Source organism: Lactuca virosa, chromosome 3, assembly GCF_052849685.1.
Source record: "Lactuca virosa cultivar CGN04683 chromosome 3, Lactuca_virosa_CGN04683_v6, whole genome shotgun sequence".
Taxonomy (NCBI): Eukaryota; Viridiplantae; Streptophyta; class Magnoliopsida; order Asterales; family Asteraceae; genus Lactuca; species Lactuca virosa.
In genome coordinates this window covers 3,461,717-3,478,066 of record NC_136428.1, presented here as the reverse complement: position 1 = coordinate 3,478,066, position 16,350 = coordinate 3,461,717, and positions in this window count along the sequence as shown.

Here is a 16,350-nt window from a genome sequence, read left to right as displayed (position 1 = left end):
GAACATTAAAATCCCATAAACAAATGATTAGTTTATACTTATTGTGAGTTGTATAACCATGCTTGATATGACCTAGTGACCTTTATAACGTTCTTCAAGTGTTGGTTAAATGATATTTGTCACCTCAGGCAAGCCTGCATAACTGTAGCTAGCAGTTCAGGTGTGGGATTGTCAATCCCAAATAGATCTATTAACAAATCTCACGCTCTCCCTCTAGGAGACTCTGGTTATACTATGATAGGATTTAGTTCAGTACACCTAAGGGTACAGATTTAAAGTAGAGTCTCATAATGTTGTATAATCTAGTTTACATGTAATTTCGTAGTGTTCTCTAGTGTTTGAATCCGTTGTATACTGTATACGGTAATAATTATACTTAAATAATTATGAAATGTCATGCCCTTGTAGTAATGTATACCATAAACTAAATCTGCCATAGTTTATATGTTTAGTAGTGAAAAATTCGGAATTCGTAAAGCTATGTATTGAAAACCCCAAACTATACCTATTATAGTTTGCATGTATAGTGTAGTTGATGTGAATATTGAATCTGAAAAACTATGTAATTTTGGTTATAAGCTGAAAACGTCCCTTATGCTCGACATAGTACAAAAGGGATGGAATATCTAAATATTTTATACAAATATGAAAATCGTTTGTCTGTATCAATTGCATAAGTTTTATACTTGTTAAAAATCCTTTTGTATTAGTTCACAAAAGCATTTGTGTTTGGCTTGTATTCCCCCCTCAAAACGTTTAAAAATCATAAAAGCGTAGGGGTATGAACTCACCTCGAGTGAGTGGTTTGTATGAAAGATCGGTATGGGATGTTGAGTGTCAAGTGAAGCCTCGAACACATATGGATCATATTTAACATGTAATAACACATATAGGAGTCAAATTAGGGTATTTCACTACTATACATGATGGGAAACCACTCTAGGGACTTGGAAACACTTGAACTAAGTGTCAAAACCCTATGGGATTGAGTGAGGGAGGTGTAAGGCCACCCTAAAGGTGTGTACAGCCATGGGTGTGCGACCCATGAGTGTACGGCCGTAGACTCAAGATGAGATGTGCTTTTGAGGTGTTTCCAAGGTCCTAACTAGCATCCAAGGAGTGTTCTAGGTCCCTTGCTTAGTTGTAATGCAAGTTTGAGGCCTAAAATGATCATCAAAGTGGGTTTACGACCCTAAGAGGTGTGTGCGGCCGTACACCCTTCCTGTTCATGCTAAATTTGTCGACATTAAGATGATTCAAGGCTAGGACCAAAGGCTTAGCATGTCCAACTAGCTGATAGGGGTCAAACTCTCACTTTGGAGAGCCTTTAAGGGGTGTACAGCCAACCTTATGAAGGTGTGCGGCCGTACTCCTTCAAAGGATGAAGAACATGATGGAACTTGAAGAATCAAGGCTTATATCTAGGGGTCTTTCAAGTATAACCAGCTAGAGGGTGGAATACTCATGTTTTTGAAGCCTTGGAGGGTTCACGGTTGAGTAAGCTTGAGAGAAAGGGAGTAGTGTGCAGCCAAGAGAAGAAAGGAATGAAGGAAAGGAGGTCCACTCATATATATATAGGGGTGGGTGTGCGGCCATAAGGGGGTGTATGGCCGTACACCCATGTGTACGGTCGTACACTCCTCCTAAAAGAGTATATGGCCCGGTTTGCTACTTTACGACATTGATAACTCATCCCTAATCTCCATCTTGGTTGTACTCAAGCTTAGAACACTTAAACGCACCCTTAAACAATGCTAAAAGATAACAAAAACGAGTTTAACATTGATTGACTTGACTAGATATACAAGATAGAAGTTCCGGGTTGTCACATCATCCCCCCGTTAGAGGGAATTTCGTCCTAAAATTCAAGAATAGGGATACGAATCATGGACTTGGAAAAAAAGATGAGGGTACTTCTGTTTCATTGAATCCTCACGCTCCCAAGTGAATTCAGGTCCCCGCTTGGCATTCCAGCGAACCTTCACTATCGGGATACGGCTTTGTTTCGTTCGTTTGACTTCCCGGTCCATGATTTCAACTGGTTCCTCCACGAAGTGTAAGCTCTTGTCTACTTCGATCTCATCGAGGGGAATCACAAGTGTCTCGTCGGACATACACTTCTTTAGGTTCGACACGTGGAAGACGGGATGTACGTTGCTAAGTTCTCGGGGTAACCGGAGTTTGTATGCTACGGGACCGATCCTAGCGAGGATCTCGAATGGTCCAATGTATCTTGGATTTAGCTTTCCACGCTTTCCGAAGCGTATCATGCCTTTCCAGGGTGAGACCTTCAAAAGGACACGATTACCAACCTGAAATTTCAAGGGTTTTCGTCTCCTATCGGCGTAGCTCTTTTGTCTATCTCTTGATGCCTTTAGTCGTTCTCGGATTTGTATGTTCTGTTCAGTCGTCTCCCGGATGATTTCAGGACCCGTGAGAGTGTTGTCGGGGACTTGACCCTTGACTAGCTGCGTGTCACCCACTTCAGCCCATCACAGAGGGGATCTGCACTTATGTCCATAGAGGGCTTCAAACGACGCAACCTTAATGCTGGTATGGTAGCTGTTGTTGTAAGAAAATTCGACCAAGGGTAGACGAGTGTCCCACGACATGCCGAAGTCGATGACGCAGGCTCTTAACATATCTTCCAATGTCTGGATTATTCTCTCACTCTGTCCTTCTGTCTGTGGATGATAAGTCGTGCTCATATCCAGCTTAGTTCCAAGAGCCTTCTGTAGTGATTTCCAGAATCTCGAGGTAAACCTGCTATCTCGATCGGAGATAATGGATACAGGTACCCCATGAAGGCGAACTATTTCTCGAAGGTATATTCGTGTGAGTCTCTCCATTTTGAAGTTTTCTTTGATTGGCAGGAAGTGGGCGGATTTAGTCAGTCGATCGACAATTACTCAGATGGCGTCGTGCCCACTCGGAGATCTGGGTAACTTAGTGATAAAATCCATCGTAATCCCTTCCCACTTCCACTCAGGTATTTCTGGCTGCTGAAGTAAACCTGAGGGCTTTTGGTATTCCACCTTCACCTTGGCGCAAGTCAAGCACTTGCCCACGAAGGTAACAATTTTTGCATTCATGTTCGGCCACCAATAGAGTTGCTTGAGGTCCAGATACATCTTATCTGAACCTGGGTGAACGGAGTATCTAGTCTTGTGAGCTTCGTTCATGACAACTTCCCTGTAACCGCCGTACTTTGGGGTCTAGATCCGGTTCATGAAATAGTAAAATTCGTATCCCTTGACCTCTAAGTTCTTTTCCATTCCCCGCAAGGCTTCATCCAACGTGTTCTCTGGTTTTAAGGCTTCCAGCTGAGCCTCTCGGATTTGGGTGGATAATTAGGAATGGATGGTCATAGTCAATGCCTTCACCCTACGACCTGAATACTCCTTTCTGCTAAGGGCATCTGCTACCATATTGGTCTTGCCGGGATGGTAGCGTATTTCGCACTCGTAGTCACTGAGTAGCTCTACCCATCGCCGCTGCCTCATGTTTAACTCTTTCTTATTGAAGATGTGCTGTAGGCTTTTATGGTCGGTGAATACAGTGCACTTGGTTCGGTAGAGATAATGTCTCCAGATCTTTAATGCGAAGACCACTGCTCCCAACTCTAGATCGTGAGTTGTGAAATTGACTTCATGTGTTTTCAGCTGCCTCGAGGCATAGGCGATAACCTTTCCTCGCTGCATGAGCACACATCCTAGGCCCTGATTAGATGTATCACAGTAGACAACGAAGTCTTCCGTCCCTTCGGGCAGGGACATGATAGGTGCGCCGCATAGGGCCTGCTTCAATGTTTGAAACGCAGTGTCTTGCTTTTCTCCCCAACTAAAGGTTACACCTTTCTGTGTCAGGGTGGTTAAAGGCTTAGCGATTTTGGAGAAGTTTTGGATAAACCTACGATAATAGCCAGCGAGACCCAAGAATTGTCGGATTTCTGTGGGTGTCTTTGGTGCTGACCAATTCTCAATCGCTTTGATTTTGGAAGGGTCCACGTGTATGCCTTCCTCGCAAACCACGTGACCAAGGAAAGTTACCTTCCTGATCGAGAACTCACACTTTGAGAACTTTGCATATAGTTTCTCCGCCCTTAATGTTTCTAGCACTAGCCTCAAGTGTTGTTTATGATCATCTTCGCTACGCGAATAGACAAGTATATCGTCAATGAACACGATCACGAACTTGTCTAGGAAAGGGTGGCACACCCGATTCATCAGGTCCATGAATACTGCCGGCGCGTTGGTTAGACCGAAGGGCATTACCACGAACTCGTAGTGTCCGTAACGAGTTCGGAATGCTGTTTTAGGAATATCATTCTCGTGAACTCGTAACTGATGGTACCCTGATGTAAGGTCTATCTTCGAGAAATAACTGGCTCCCTGAAGTTGGTCGAAGAGGTCGTCGATTTTGGGTAAGGGATAACGGTTCTTGATGGTAAGCTTGTTCAGCTCTCGGTAGTCAATGCACATCCGAAAGGATCCATCTTTCGTCTTCACGAATAAGATCGGGGCTCCCCAGGGTGAGGAACTCGGTCTTATGAATCCTTTGCTGATCAGCTCATTGAGCTGGATGGATAACTCTTGCATTTCTGTCGGTGCTAGACGGTAGGGAGATTTAGCTACATGAGTAGCTCCGGGGATTAAGTCGATACGAAACTCGACTTGGCGCTCGGGAGGAATCCCTGGAAGATCTTCGGGGAAGACATCAGGAAAGTTGCAGACTTCGGGGATGCTCTCGAGGTCTTTAACTTTTTGCGTTTCATCAACAACATGAGCCAGGAATGCATAGCACTCCTTGCGCAGATACTTCTGGGCTTTGATGCATGAAATGATACGAAGGTTCGAACTGAGTTTATCACCGTAAATAGTGAGGGCTTCGCCCGAGGGAAGATTGAGACGAATAGCTTTCTCGTAGCAAAGGATATCAGCACGATTGGGGCTCAACCAATCCATACCGATTATGACATCGAAGCTTTTTATGGAAACTGGCATAAGATCGATGGGAAAGGAATGATCGTCTAGGGTAAGAGTACATCCTATGAATATGTCATTAGTGCTCTCTTTCTTTCCGTTAGCCATCTCGACGGTAAATGTTTCAGTTAAAGGTTGGGATTTACATTTGAGTAGATGTTTGAATGCATGACTAACAAAACTCCTCTTCGCACCAGAATCGAAAAGAATGCATGCATAAGAGTTGTCAAGGAGGAACGTACCCGTAACAATGGTAGGATCAGCGACCGCTTCCTCCTGGACCATAGCTAGTACCCTAACTGTGTTTCCCGCTGTTGTTGCCTTGGGGCAATTTCTTTTGAAGTGCCCAACCTCTCCACAGCCATAACAGGCTTGACCAGCGTGCGCTCCAGGAGCCTGATTGGTTGGTTGGACGGGTGCCTTGCAGTATCGAGTCGTGTTTCCCTTCTTTCCACAGCTGTTGCATTTCAAATCACGGCAGGGTCCGTGATGATGAAAGTTACACTTGTTGCATTTTGGAAGAGCACCAGCATAACCACCGGTAGGAGCTTGGGTGGTTTGAACAACAGCTGGAGTAGCAGCAGGAGTAGTAACAGCATGAACTGCCACTGTTTGCTGTTTCTTGGCGGGCTCCTGCGAAGACCGGCCCTTTCGTTTGTTCCAGAATTTCTGCTTCTTCCCTCCACTCTCCTGTTGCGGTTCTGGAGTGGCTGTCACCTTATCAAGATCGATCCCATGATCTATTAGAGTCTGCGCCAGACACTTGGTGCTATCAAATGTAGTGGGCCTAGCAGCCAAAACATTTCCCTTGGTTCGGGGCGTCAGTTCCCAGATGTACCTCTCAATCTTCTTGCTTTCTGGGGTGACCATTCCCGGACAGAGAAGAGCCAGATCACAGAATCTAGCGGTGTAGGGAGCAATGTCAGAACCCTTCATCTTCAGGTTCCAGAGTTCGTGCTCTAACTTTTGCACCTCGCCCCTTGGGCAGTATTCGGCGAGCATCAGTTCCTTCAGACTTTCCCAACCCATGGCATTAGCCACAGGCAGGGTTAGGGATTTGACTTGACCGTTCCACCAGGTCAATGCTCTGTCGGTGAAAGTGCAGGCGGCGAACTTCACCTTGTTTGCTTCTGAACAGGCGCAAATTTCGAAGATGGATTCGATCTTCTCGAACCATCGAGTAAGAGCAATAACACCTCCATTGCCGTCGAAGGATTTGGGTTTTGCGTTCATGAAGTCTTTGTAGGAACACTCCTTTTGATGTCCCTGATCACCGAGGTTCTGGGGATGAGTACCACTTCCGGATCCACCAGAGTTTACTTGTGTCATTGCTGCAGTCACGACGGTTGTAACTGCTGCCTGGAACATAACAGGATCGAACTGAGGAGGTGGCGGTGGCGGAGTGTCGTTGTTCCTTCTGGTGGGTCTTCTTCGGGGAGGCATCTTATTCTAGAACAATCAGGAAGAAGAGGATGATAAATCCCCTGAATTTAAATCAAGATATATGAAACAAGATCTATCTCATTCTGAAAGTTAAAGTGTTCTACGAAGCGATATATAGAGGAGGGTTACTATTGCAAATAACTATCGCTAAGAAGGAATATGTAGCAACACTTGGAATGAATCTCTATACGGTATTCGGCTCTAGCTAAAATACTCCTATAGTATTTTAAGTTGTAAGTTTTGTTCTACCGGTATCTGATGTATATATACTTGGTAAGTTTTAGGCTTGCTGCAACACCACGGTCACTCCCAAGCACATGTTGGTCATGTCTCGAATGAATATAGTTGATCAGGCTATATTGACCCTAGACATGATTACATAACTGCCCAGGTTTAACCACAGTGTCCAACACCCACATACTTTTGATTTGTTCTACTTATGACTCTGGTTCTGTTATGTATGCTTGTATACTTCTTATAATACTTATATTTTAAAAGTATACTTTTAGTTCAGAGTACTTCAGCCCCTTAGTGTTTATAGTTGTATACCATGTAAGATTCGGTATACTTAGTTCACTATAAACAAGAGCTCTGATACCAATCTGTCACACCCCCAAACGGGAACGACGGAAACGTTCGGGGGTGGATGACGTCATGTGTAGTATCACAACAATTGTATCATAGCAATCATAGTAAACACAACCATTAAATTGAATACAAATAAGAAAAACATTTACATCTGTTTTAAGTCTTGTTCGAATACATCAAAAGTGTAAGTAAGAATATAAAGACATGACTTTAGTTGCTCCAACTTCGCAAAACTCCAGGAGGTACCTGTTTACCGATTTCCTGAGAATACAAGCAGTTTACATCTGTTTTAAGTCTTGTTTGAATACATCATAATCGATGTTTTGTAGTGAAAATCTGTTAATGACTTTGTAGAAATGTTTGTATGTTTCCAAGAAAATCCAATATTTTCTTAAGTAATGGAAAGTAGTCTTAAACCCTAAGACCAACTGTAAGTTCGTTATTGAATTCCGTTCTTATGTCTGAAAGTACTTGTATGTATGCCTGGTACCACTAGCTATATCGTATGGTTTTGTATGAAAGTTCTTGTATAAAATCCCTGGCTACCACCAGTATTGTAAGTAGTGTATAGTATGAAAACCCTGGCTAACACCAGTATGTATAGTAATGTATAGTAGTTTTATTACTTAAAATAAAACCATTGAAGATTAAAATCCCATAAACAAATGATTAGTTTATACTTATTGTGAGTTGTATAACCATGCTTGATATGACCTAGTGACCTTTATAACGTTCTTCAAGTGTTGGTTAAATGACATTTGTCACCTCAGGCAAGCCTGCCTAACTGTAGCTAGCAGTTCAGGTGTGAGATTGTCAATCCCAAATAGATCTATTCACAAATCTCACGCTCTCACTCCAGGAGACTCTGGTCATACTATGATAGGATTTAGTTCAGTACACCTAAGGGTACAGATTTGAAGTAGAGTCTCACAATGTTGTATAATCTAGTTTACATGTAATTTTGTAGTGTTCTCTAGTGTTTGAATCCGTTGTATACTGTATACGGTAATAATTATACTTAAATAATTATGAAATGTCATTCCCTTGTAGTAATGTATACCATAAACTAAATCTGCCATAGTTTATATGTTTAGTAGTGAAAAATTCTTAATTCGTAAAGCTATGTATTGAAAACCCCAAACTATCCCTATTATAGTTTGCATGTATATTGTAGTTGATGTGAATATTGAATCTTTAAAACTACGCAATTTTGGTTGTAAGTTGAAAACGTCCGTTATGCTCGACATAGTACAAAAGGGATAGAATATCTAAATATTTTATACAAATATGAAAATCGTTTGTCTGTATCAATTGCATAAGTTTTATACTTGTTAAAAATCCTTTTGTATTAGTTCACAAAAGCATTTGTGTTTGGCTTGTATTCCCCCCTGAAAACATTTAAAAATCGTAAAAGCGTAGGGGTATGAACTCACCTCGAGTGAGTGGTTTGTATGAAAGATCGGTATGGGATGTTTAATGTCAAGTGAAGCCTCGAACACAATTGGATCCTATTTAACATGTAATAACACATATAGGAGTCAAATTAGGGTATTTCACTACTAGACATGATGGGAAACCACTCTAGGGACTTGGAAACACTTGAACTAAGTGTCAAAACCCTATGGGATTGAGTGAGGGAGGTGTAAGGCCACCCTAAAGGTGTGTACGGCCATGGGTGTGCGGCCCATGAGTGTACGGTCGCACACTCATGAAGAGATGTGCTTTTGAGGTGTTTCCAAGGTCCTAACTAGCATCCAAGGAGTGTTCTAGGTCCCTTGCTTAGTTGTAATGCAAGTTTGAGGCCTAAAATGGTCATCAAAGTGGGTTTATGGCCCTAAGAGCTGTGTGCGGCCGTACAAAGGGGTGTGCGGCCGTACACCCTTCATGTTCATGCTAAGGTTGTCGACTTTAAGATGATTCAAGGCTAGGACCAAAGGCTTAGCATGTCCAACTAGCTGATAGGGGTCAAACTCTCACTTTGGAGAGCTTTTAAGGGGTGCACGGCCAACCTTATGAAGGTGTGCGGCCGTACTCCTTCAAAGGATGAAGAACATGATGAAAATTGAAGAATCAAGGCTTATATCTAGGGTCTTTCAAGTATAACCAGCTAGAGGGTGGAATACTCACGTTTTTTCACGGTTGAGTAAGCTTGAGAGAAAGGGAGTAGTGTGCAGCCAAGAGAAGAAATGAATGAAGGAAAGGAGGTCCACTCATATATATATAGGGGTGAGTGTGCGGCCATAAGGGGGTGTACGGCCGTACACTCCTCCTAAAAGAGTGTATGGCTCGGTTTGCTACTTTACGACATTGATAACTCATCCTTAATCTCCATCTTGGTTGTACTCAAGCTTAGAACACTTAAACGAACTCTTAAACAGTGGTAAAAGATAACACAAACGAGTTTAACATTGATTGAATTGACTAGATATACAAGATAGAAGTTCCAGGTTGTCACACTATGTGGAGGGATTAATTGTAAAAGTTCAAAAGGATTTCTTGACTCTTATGCATTAAAAATAATCTTTTTTTTTCTTTTAATTCTTATCTTTAAAGATCATGCTATTAAGGTTAGCAAATGGGTGGGTCGTTCCGGAAATTTGGCTAATGTATGAAAAAAGGTGTTGGACGATATAATAAAAATCATGGTGTTTTCCATGTGTATGTGATTAACGTTTTATATGTTTTAGAATGATCACCTTTATAGTACAATTTGGAAGTGATAACAATTTCCTTTAGTGGTATTATGCTAAGATTTGTACTCATTTGCCTCACATCTATTCTTCAATTATTTCACAATAACATTCACTAATTATTTCGGTAACTGTTATATTTATCACAAGTTTTTCGGTAATTATTATATTTATGATTTTTTCCATACCCCGCTCAAACAAAAATGAAAAAGAACATGTAAGGCCTAAAAGATAATAAAATTTAACATGTATCACTTATGAAATCATGTTGATATTTAATGAATCAATGCAAATAAACTAGAGATTATATTTTTTAAGTCATATTGATATAAATGGTCATCAAAGTACCACCTTATTAAACATCAAGTGCACAGATGAAAATTTTAGATGAGTTTATCACTCTCTAAATTTGCGTCCCGTTGCATTGCACGGGTACACATCTACTATATATATATATATATATATATATATATATATATATATATATATATATATATATATATATATATATATATATATATATATATATATATAGAATCAAGATCAAATAAGAAGGAACTTTTTAGTAAGAACGTAAGAAGTTTTTTTTCTACATATTTTTTTCGCGAACAAACAAAATGAATCATTAGATGATTCATTTGTAAGATGATTCACAAGAAAAAATTCTCAAAAAAACATCTCGATGATTCATTTATACAATGATTTTGTTGTTATTCACTAAAATTGTCATAAAAGTGAATTTTTTCTTAATTTACTTAAAAATGAATCATAAAGATGTTTTTTTGGGAATTTTTTCTTGTGAATCATCTTACAAATGAATCATCTAGTGATTCATTTATTTTGTTCGTCAAAAAAATATATAGAAAAAAAACATTTTACCTTCCTACCAAAAATTTCCTTCTTACCGGATCTATATATATATATATATATATATATATATATATATATATATATATATATATATATATATATACAGAGAGAGAGAGAGAGATAGAGAGAGAGAGGTAAGTACTTTTTGCACTAAAATATTTGCAAAAACTCCTAATTCACTCATCAGTTTTCAAAACCGAAAACACCAATTGACTCCTAGACCAACTACTAAGACAAATCCATTGTCGAAAAAAAGATTTGATGAACTTTGTTTTTTGTAAATGTGCATGTATGCACAATCAACATTTATATTGACTGTAGGCGCATGATTATCTGTGGTAATATAGATAATCAACAGTTATATGGACTGCAGACGTATGGTTATCAGTAGTAATATTGATAATCATCAGGTATATGGACTGCGTACATGTGATTATCCGTAGTAATATTGATAATCAGTGGTTCATATAACTAATGATTATGAATATTACTATGGGTAATCATGTGTCTGCAGTCCATATAACTACTGATTGTGCATACATGCACATTACAAAAAAAATGTCAAATCTATTTTTTTAGCCTAGATATGGCTTAGACATACCATTTGGAGAACATTGGTGGTATTGTTTTGAAAAATGATAAGCGGACTAAGAGTTCTGAAGTTCTCACAATAAGAGTTCTTGTGAATCATCTTACAAATGAATCATCTAGTGATTCATTTATTTTGTTCGTCAAAAAAATATATAGAAAAAAAACTTCTTACCTTCCTACCAAAAATTTCCTTCTTATCGGATCTCTCTCTCTCTCTATATATATATATATATATATATATATATATATATATATATATATATATATATATATATATATATATATATATATATATACATGAATGGGAAAAAGTTCCACGAGGAGCTGTTTCCCATTGAGTTAAACAAATTCGACATAATATGATGAATGGATTGACTTAGTACGAACGATGTCGAGTAAAGAAGATGGTGAGAGTAAAACCTATTGGGAGAAACTTCTTTGTGGTGTACATGGACAAACACCGAGTGAATTCTAGAATTATCTCCCTAATAAAAGCCAAAAAATGTTTGGCCAAAGGATGTACATCATATCTAGCATTTGTAATCGATGCAAAGAAAGTGAAAAAGGAGATGCAGAGGATACCGGTGGTGTGTGACTTTCCGGAAGTATTTCCTGAAGATCTTCCCGGATTTCGCGTTGATAGATAAGTATATTTCCAAGCAGACTTGTTACAAGGAACAACACCAATAGTGAAAACACCATACCGAATAGCACCGAAGGATATAAAGGAGTTTATGATGCAACTTCAGGAGTTATTGGAAAAAGGTTTTGTTAGACCTAGTTTTTCACCTTGGGGAGCTCCGGTGTTATTCGTGAAGAAAAAGGATGGAAGCATGAGGATGTGCATAGATTATAGAGAGACGAATAAAGAGACAGTGAAGAATAAATACCCACTACTTAGAATTGATGACCTGTTCAGTCAATTGCAAGGTTGATCTCAAATCATGGTATCATCAACTGAAGGTATGAGAGCAAGACATTCAGAAGATCGTGTTGACAATGAGATATGGGCACTATGAGTCTTAGGCTATGTCGTTCGGAAAAACCGATGCTCCAACAACATTTCTGGATCTGCTGAATAGGGTTTGTAAACCTTTCCTCAACAGATCTCTAAAAGTGTTCATTTACGACATTATGATGTACTCGAAAATCCAGGAAGAGCATGTCAAGCACTTACGAGAGGTATTGGAAGTACTTAAGAAGGAGAAGTTGTATCCAAAGTTCTCTAAATGTGATTTTTGGATCTGAGGGGTGCAAAACTTGGGTCATGTGGTTAACCAAGAAGGAATAATGGGTGATCCAACAAAGAGTGAAGTAGTACTGAAGTGGGAACGACTAAAAAGTCCCATTGAGATTTGTAGTTTTTTGGGATTTTCCGGATATTAGCATTGTCCCACAAAGGAGCTACCTACACCTGAATGAGAAGCATGAATAAGCTTTCTAAAATCTAAAGAAGAGATTCTGTGAACCACCAATCCTTGCTTTACCCGATGGAGTTGAAGACTTCGCAATTTACAGTGATGCATCTAGAGTTGGGTTAGGGTGTGTTCTGACCCAGAGACATAAACTGATAGCATATGCATCCATACAACTAAAAATCCACAAACAAAATGACCCCACTCATGATTTGGAGTTATCAACAATAGTTTTTGCGGAGAAGATATGAAGACATTATCTTTATGGCACGAAGTGTAAACTTTTCACCAATCATAGTAGTCTTCAGTATCTATTTGATAAGAAGGAGTTAAACATGACACAAATACGCTGGCTAGAATTACTCGAGGACTATGAATGCGAGATACTTTACTACCCTGGTAATTCGAATATCGTAGCAGATGCTCTAAGTATAAAAATAAAACTGGAGAGGAAAAGGCCAAGGGCGTTATGAATTGAGATTGTCTCAATGACTGTAGAAAGTATCAAGAAAGCTCAGGCGGAAGCATTAAATGGAAAAAACCGAAAAGAAGAGCGTTTAGGTAAAACGTAAGTGCTCAAAACAAATAACCAAGGGTTAAAGGTACTTCAAAAAAGAATTTGGATGCCTAAGATGGGAGGTATAAAGGATCTTCTCATGGAAGAGTCTTACAAAACCATGTACTCTATTCATCCTGGAAGCACCAAGACGTATATGGATCTGAAACCAAGTTACTGGTGGCCGACGATGAAGCTTGATATTGCTAAGTATCTGGTTGAGTATGTGACATGCGCAAGAGTCAAAGCACAACATCATAACCCGTATGGGAATTTGGAATCTTTACTGGTACCCATGGGAAAATGGGAAGACATCACCATGGACTTTATGACCAAATTTCCCAGAACGAAGGAAGGTTGATGTGTATTAGATTACCTATCAACTTTTAAATTTATAAACCTAACTACCTATCTACTAATGCACCTATAGGCAGTGTACCTAATCAGTTTATAGTATTGTAAAGTAAGTTGGGCATTGATGCGTAAATAATTATGCACTAGTTTAACTTACAAATGTAACTAGTTATTACTCCTAAGGTAGTGTACCTAGTTGAAAAAAGAATACACAAATAGTCGGGTATCGAACACAAAGAACCATATGATTAGCTAATTTTATTTACTAATTACCTAAATTACTATTTAATAAAGGAAATGGGTTTTCTCTAGTTTCGCAAGACAAGAAACTTAGTTAATCAAGCTAAACTAACTATCAACTAATGAAACAAAAAAATAAAATTAAAAGCAAGAAACACAAAAGACGATTTTAACCAAGATAATTGAGAGACATTCGTTTAGCTTCGATATACTTGTTATTATGGTTAATTTATGGAAGTGCAATGGATTAATGTTTCGTTGGTTACAGATTCCTAAGATGACCAGGTTAATGTTCACTAACCTAATCCTTTAGCAAATAAGTTCATTCATACGGTGATAAGGCGGATAAACTAACAAATTTACTAGTATTTTGTTCGAGGTAATTAGACTTATAATGGATTGATCAACTTGGTTTATTGAATCAGTTCAATATACGATTGGTCCTAATATATTAGCTCCTACAATTACATACCCACTTTTCTATTTGACCCTAGGTTTTGGTCAAAACATTAGTCCTACAATTTGGCAATTCACAAAGATCATAAGATTCAAGTTTAATCAAGAATGATGGTCATGCAAACTAAATTAAACTCTGGAATAAACAAAAAAGTAGTTCTCAGCATAGAGAGGTTATTTAAAAAGATAAAGTAACAAATAACCAATACTGAAAACACCATACTGAATAGCACCGAAGGATATAAAGGAGTTTATGATGCAACTTCAGGAGTTATTGGAAAAAGGTTTCGTTAGACCTAGTTTTTCACCTTGGGGAGCTCCGGTGTTATTCGTGAAGAAAAAGGATGGAAGCATGAGGATGTGCATAGATTATAGAGAGACGAATAAAGAGACACTGAAGAATAAATACCCACTACTTAGAATTGATGACCTGTTCAGTCAATTGCAAGGTTGATCTCAAATCATGGTATCATCTACTGAAGGTATGAAAGCAAGACATTGAGAAGATCGTGTTGAAAATGAGATATGGGCGCTATGAGTCTTAGGCTATGTCGTTCGGAAAAACCGATGCTCCAACAACATTTCTGGATCTGATGAATAGGGTTTGTAAACCTTTCCTCAACATATCTCTAATAGTGTTCATTTACGACATTATGATGTACTTGAAAATCCATGAAGAGCATGTCAAGCACTTACGAGAGGTATTGGAAGTACTTAAGAAGGAGAAGTTGTATCCAAAGTTCTCTAAATGTGATTTTTGGATCTGAGAGGTGCAAAACTTGGGTCATGTGGTTAACCAAGAAGGAATAATGGGTGATCCAACAAAGAGTGAAGCAGTACTGAAGTGGGAACGACTAAAAAGTCCCACTGAGATTTGTAGTTTTTTGGGATTTTCCGGATATTAGCATTGTCCCACAAAGGAGCTACCTACACCTGAATAAGAAGCATGAATAAGCTTTCTAAAATCTAAAGAAGAGATTCTGTGAACCACCAATCCTTGCTTTACCCGATGGAGTTGAAGACTTCGCAATTTACAGTGATGCATCTAGAGTTGGGTTAGGGTGTGTTCTGACCCAGAGACATAAACTGATAGCATATGCAACCATACAACTAAAAATCCACGAACAAAATGACCCCACTCATGGTTTGGAGTTAGCAAAAATAGTTTTTGCGGAGAAGATATGAAGACATTATCTTTATGGCACGAAGTGTAAACTTTTCACCAATCATAATAGTCTTCAGTATCTATTTGATAAGAAGGAGTTAAACATGAGACAAATACGCTGGCTAGAATTACTCGAGGACTATGAATGCGAGATACTTTACTACCCTGGTAATTCGAATATCGTAGCAGATGCTCTAAGTATAAAAATAAACCTGGAGAGGAAAAGGCCAAGGGCGTTAAGAATTGAGATTGTCTCAATGACTGTAGAAAGTATCAAGAAAGCTCAGGAGGAAGCATTAAATGGAAAAAACCGAAAAGAAGAGCGTTTAGGTAAAACGTAAGTGTTCAAAACAAATAACCAAGGGTTAAAGGTACTTCAAAAAAGAATTTGGATGCCTAAGATGGGAGGTATAAGGGATCTTCTCATGGAAGAGTCTTACAAAACCATGTACTCTATTCATCCTGGAAGCACCAAGACGTATATGGATCTGAAACCAAGTTACTGGTGGCCGACGATGAAGCTTGATATTGCTAAGTATCTGGTTGAGTATGTGACATGCGCAAGAGTCAAAGCACAACATCATAACCCGTATGGGAATTTGGAATCTTTACTGGTACCCATGGGAAAATGGGAAGACATCACCATGGACTTTATGACCAAATTTCCCAGAACGAAGGAAGGTTGATGTGTATTAGATTACCTATCAACTTTTAAATTTATAAACCTAACTACCTATCTACTAATGCACCTATAGGCAGTGTACCTAATCAGTTTATAGTATTGTAAAGTAAGTTGGGCATTGATGCGTAAATAATTATGCACTAGTTTAACTTACAAATGTAACTAGTTATTACTCCTAAGGTAGTGTACCTAGTTGAAAAAAGAATACACAAATAGTCGGGTATCGAACACAAAGAACCATATGATTAGCTAATTTTATCTACTAATTACCTAAATTACAATTTAATAAAGGAAAGGGGTTTTCTCTAGTTTTGCAAG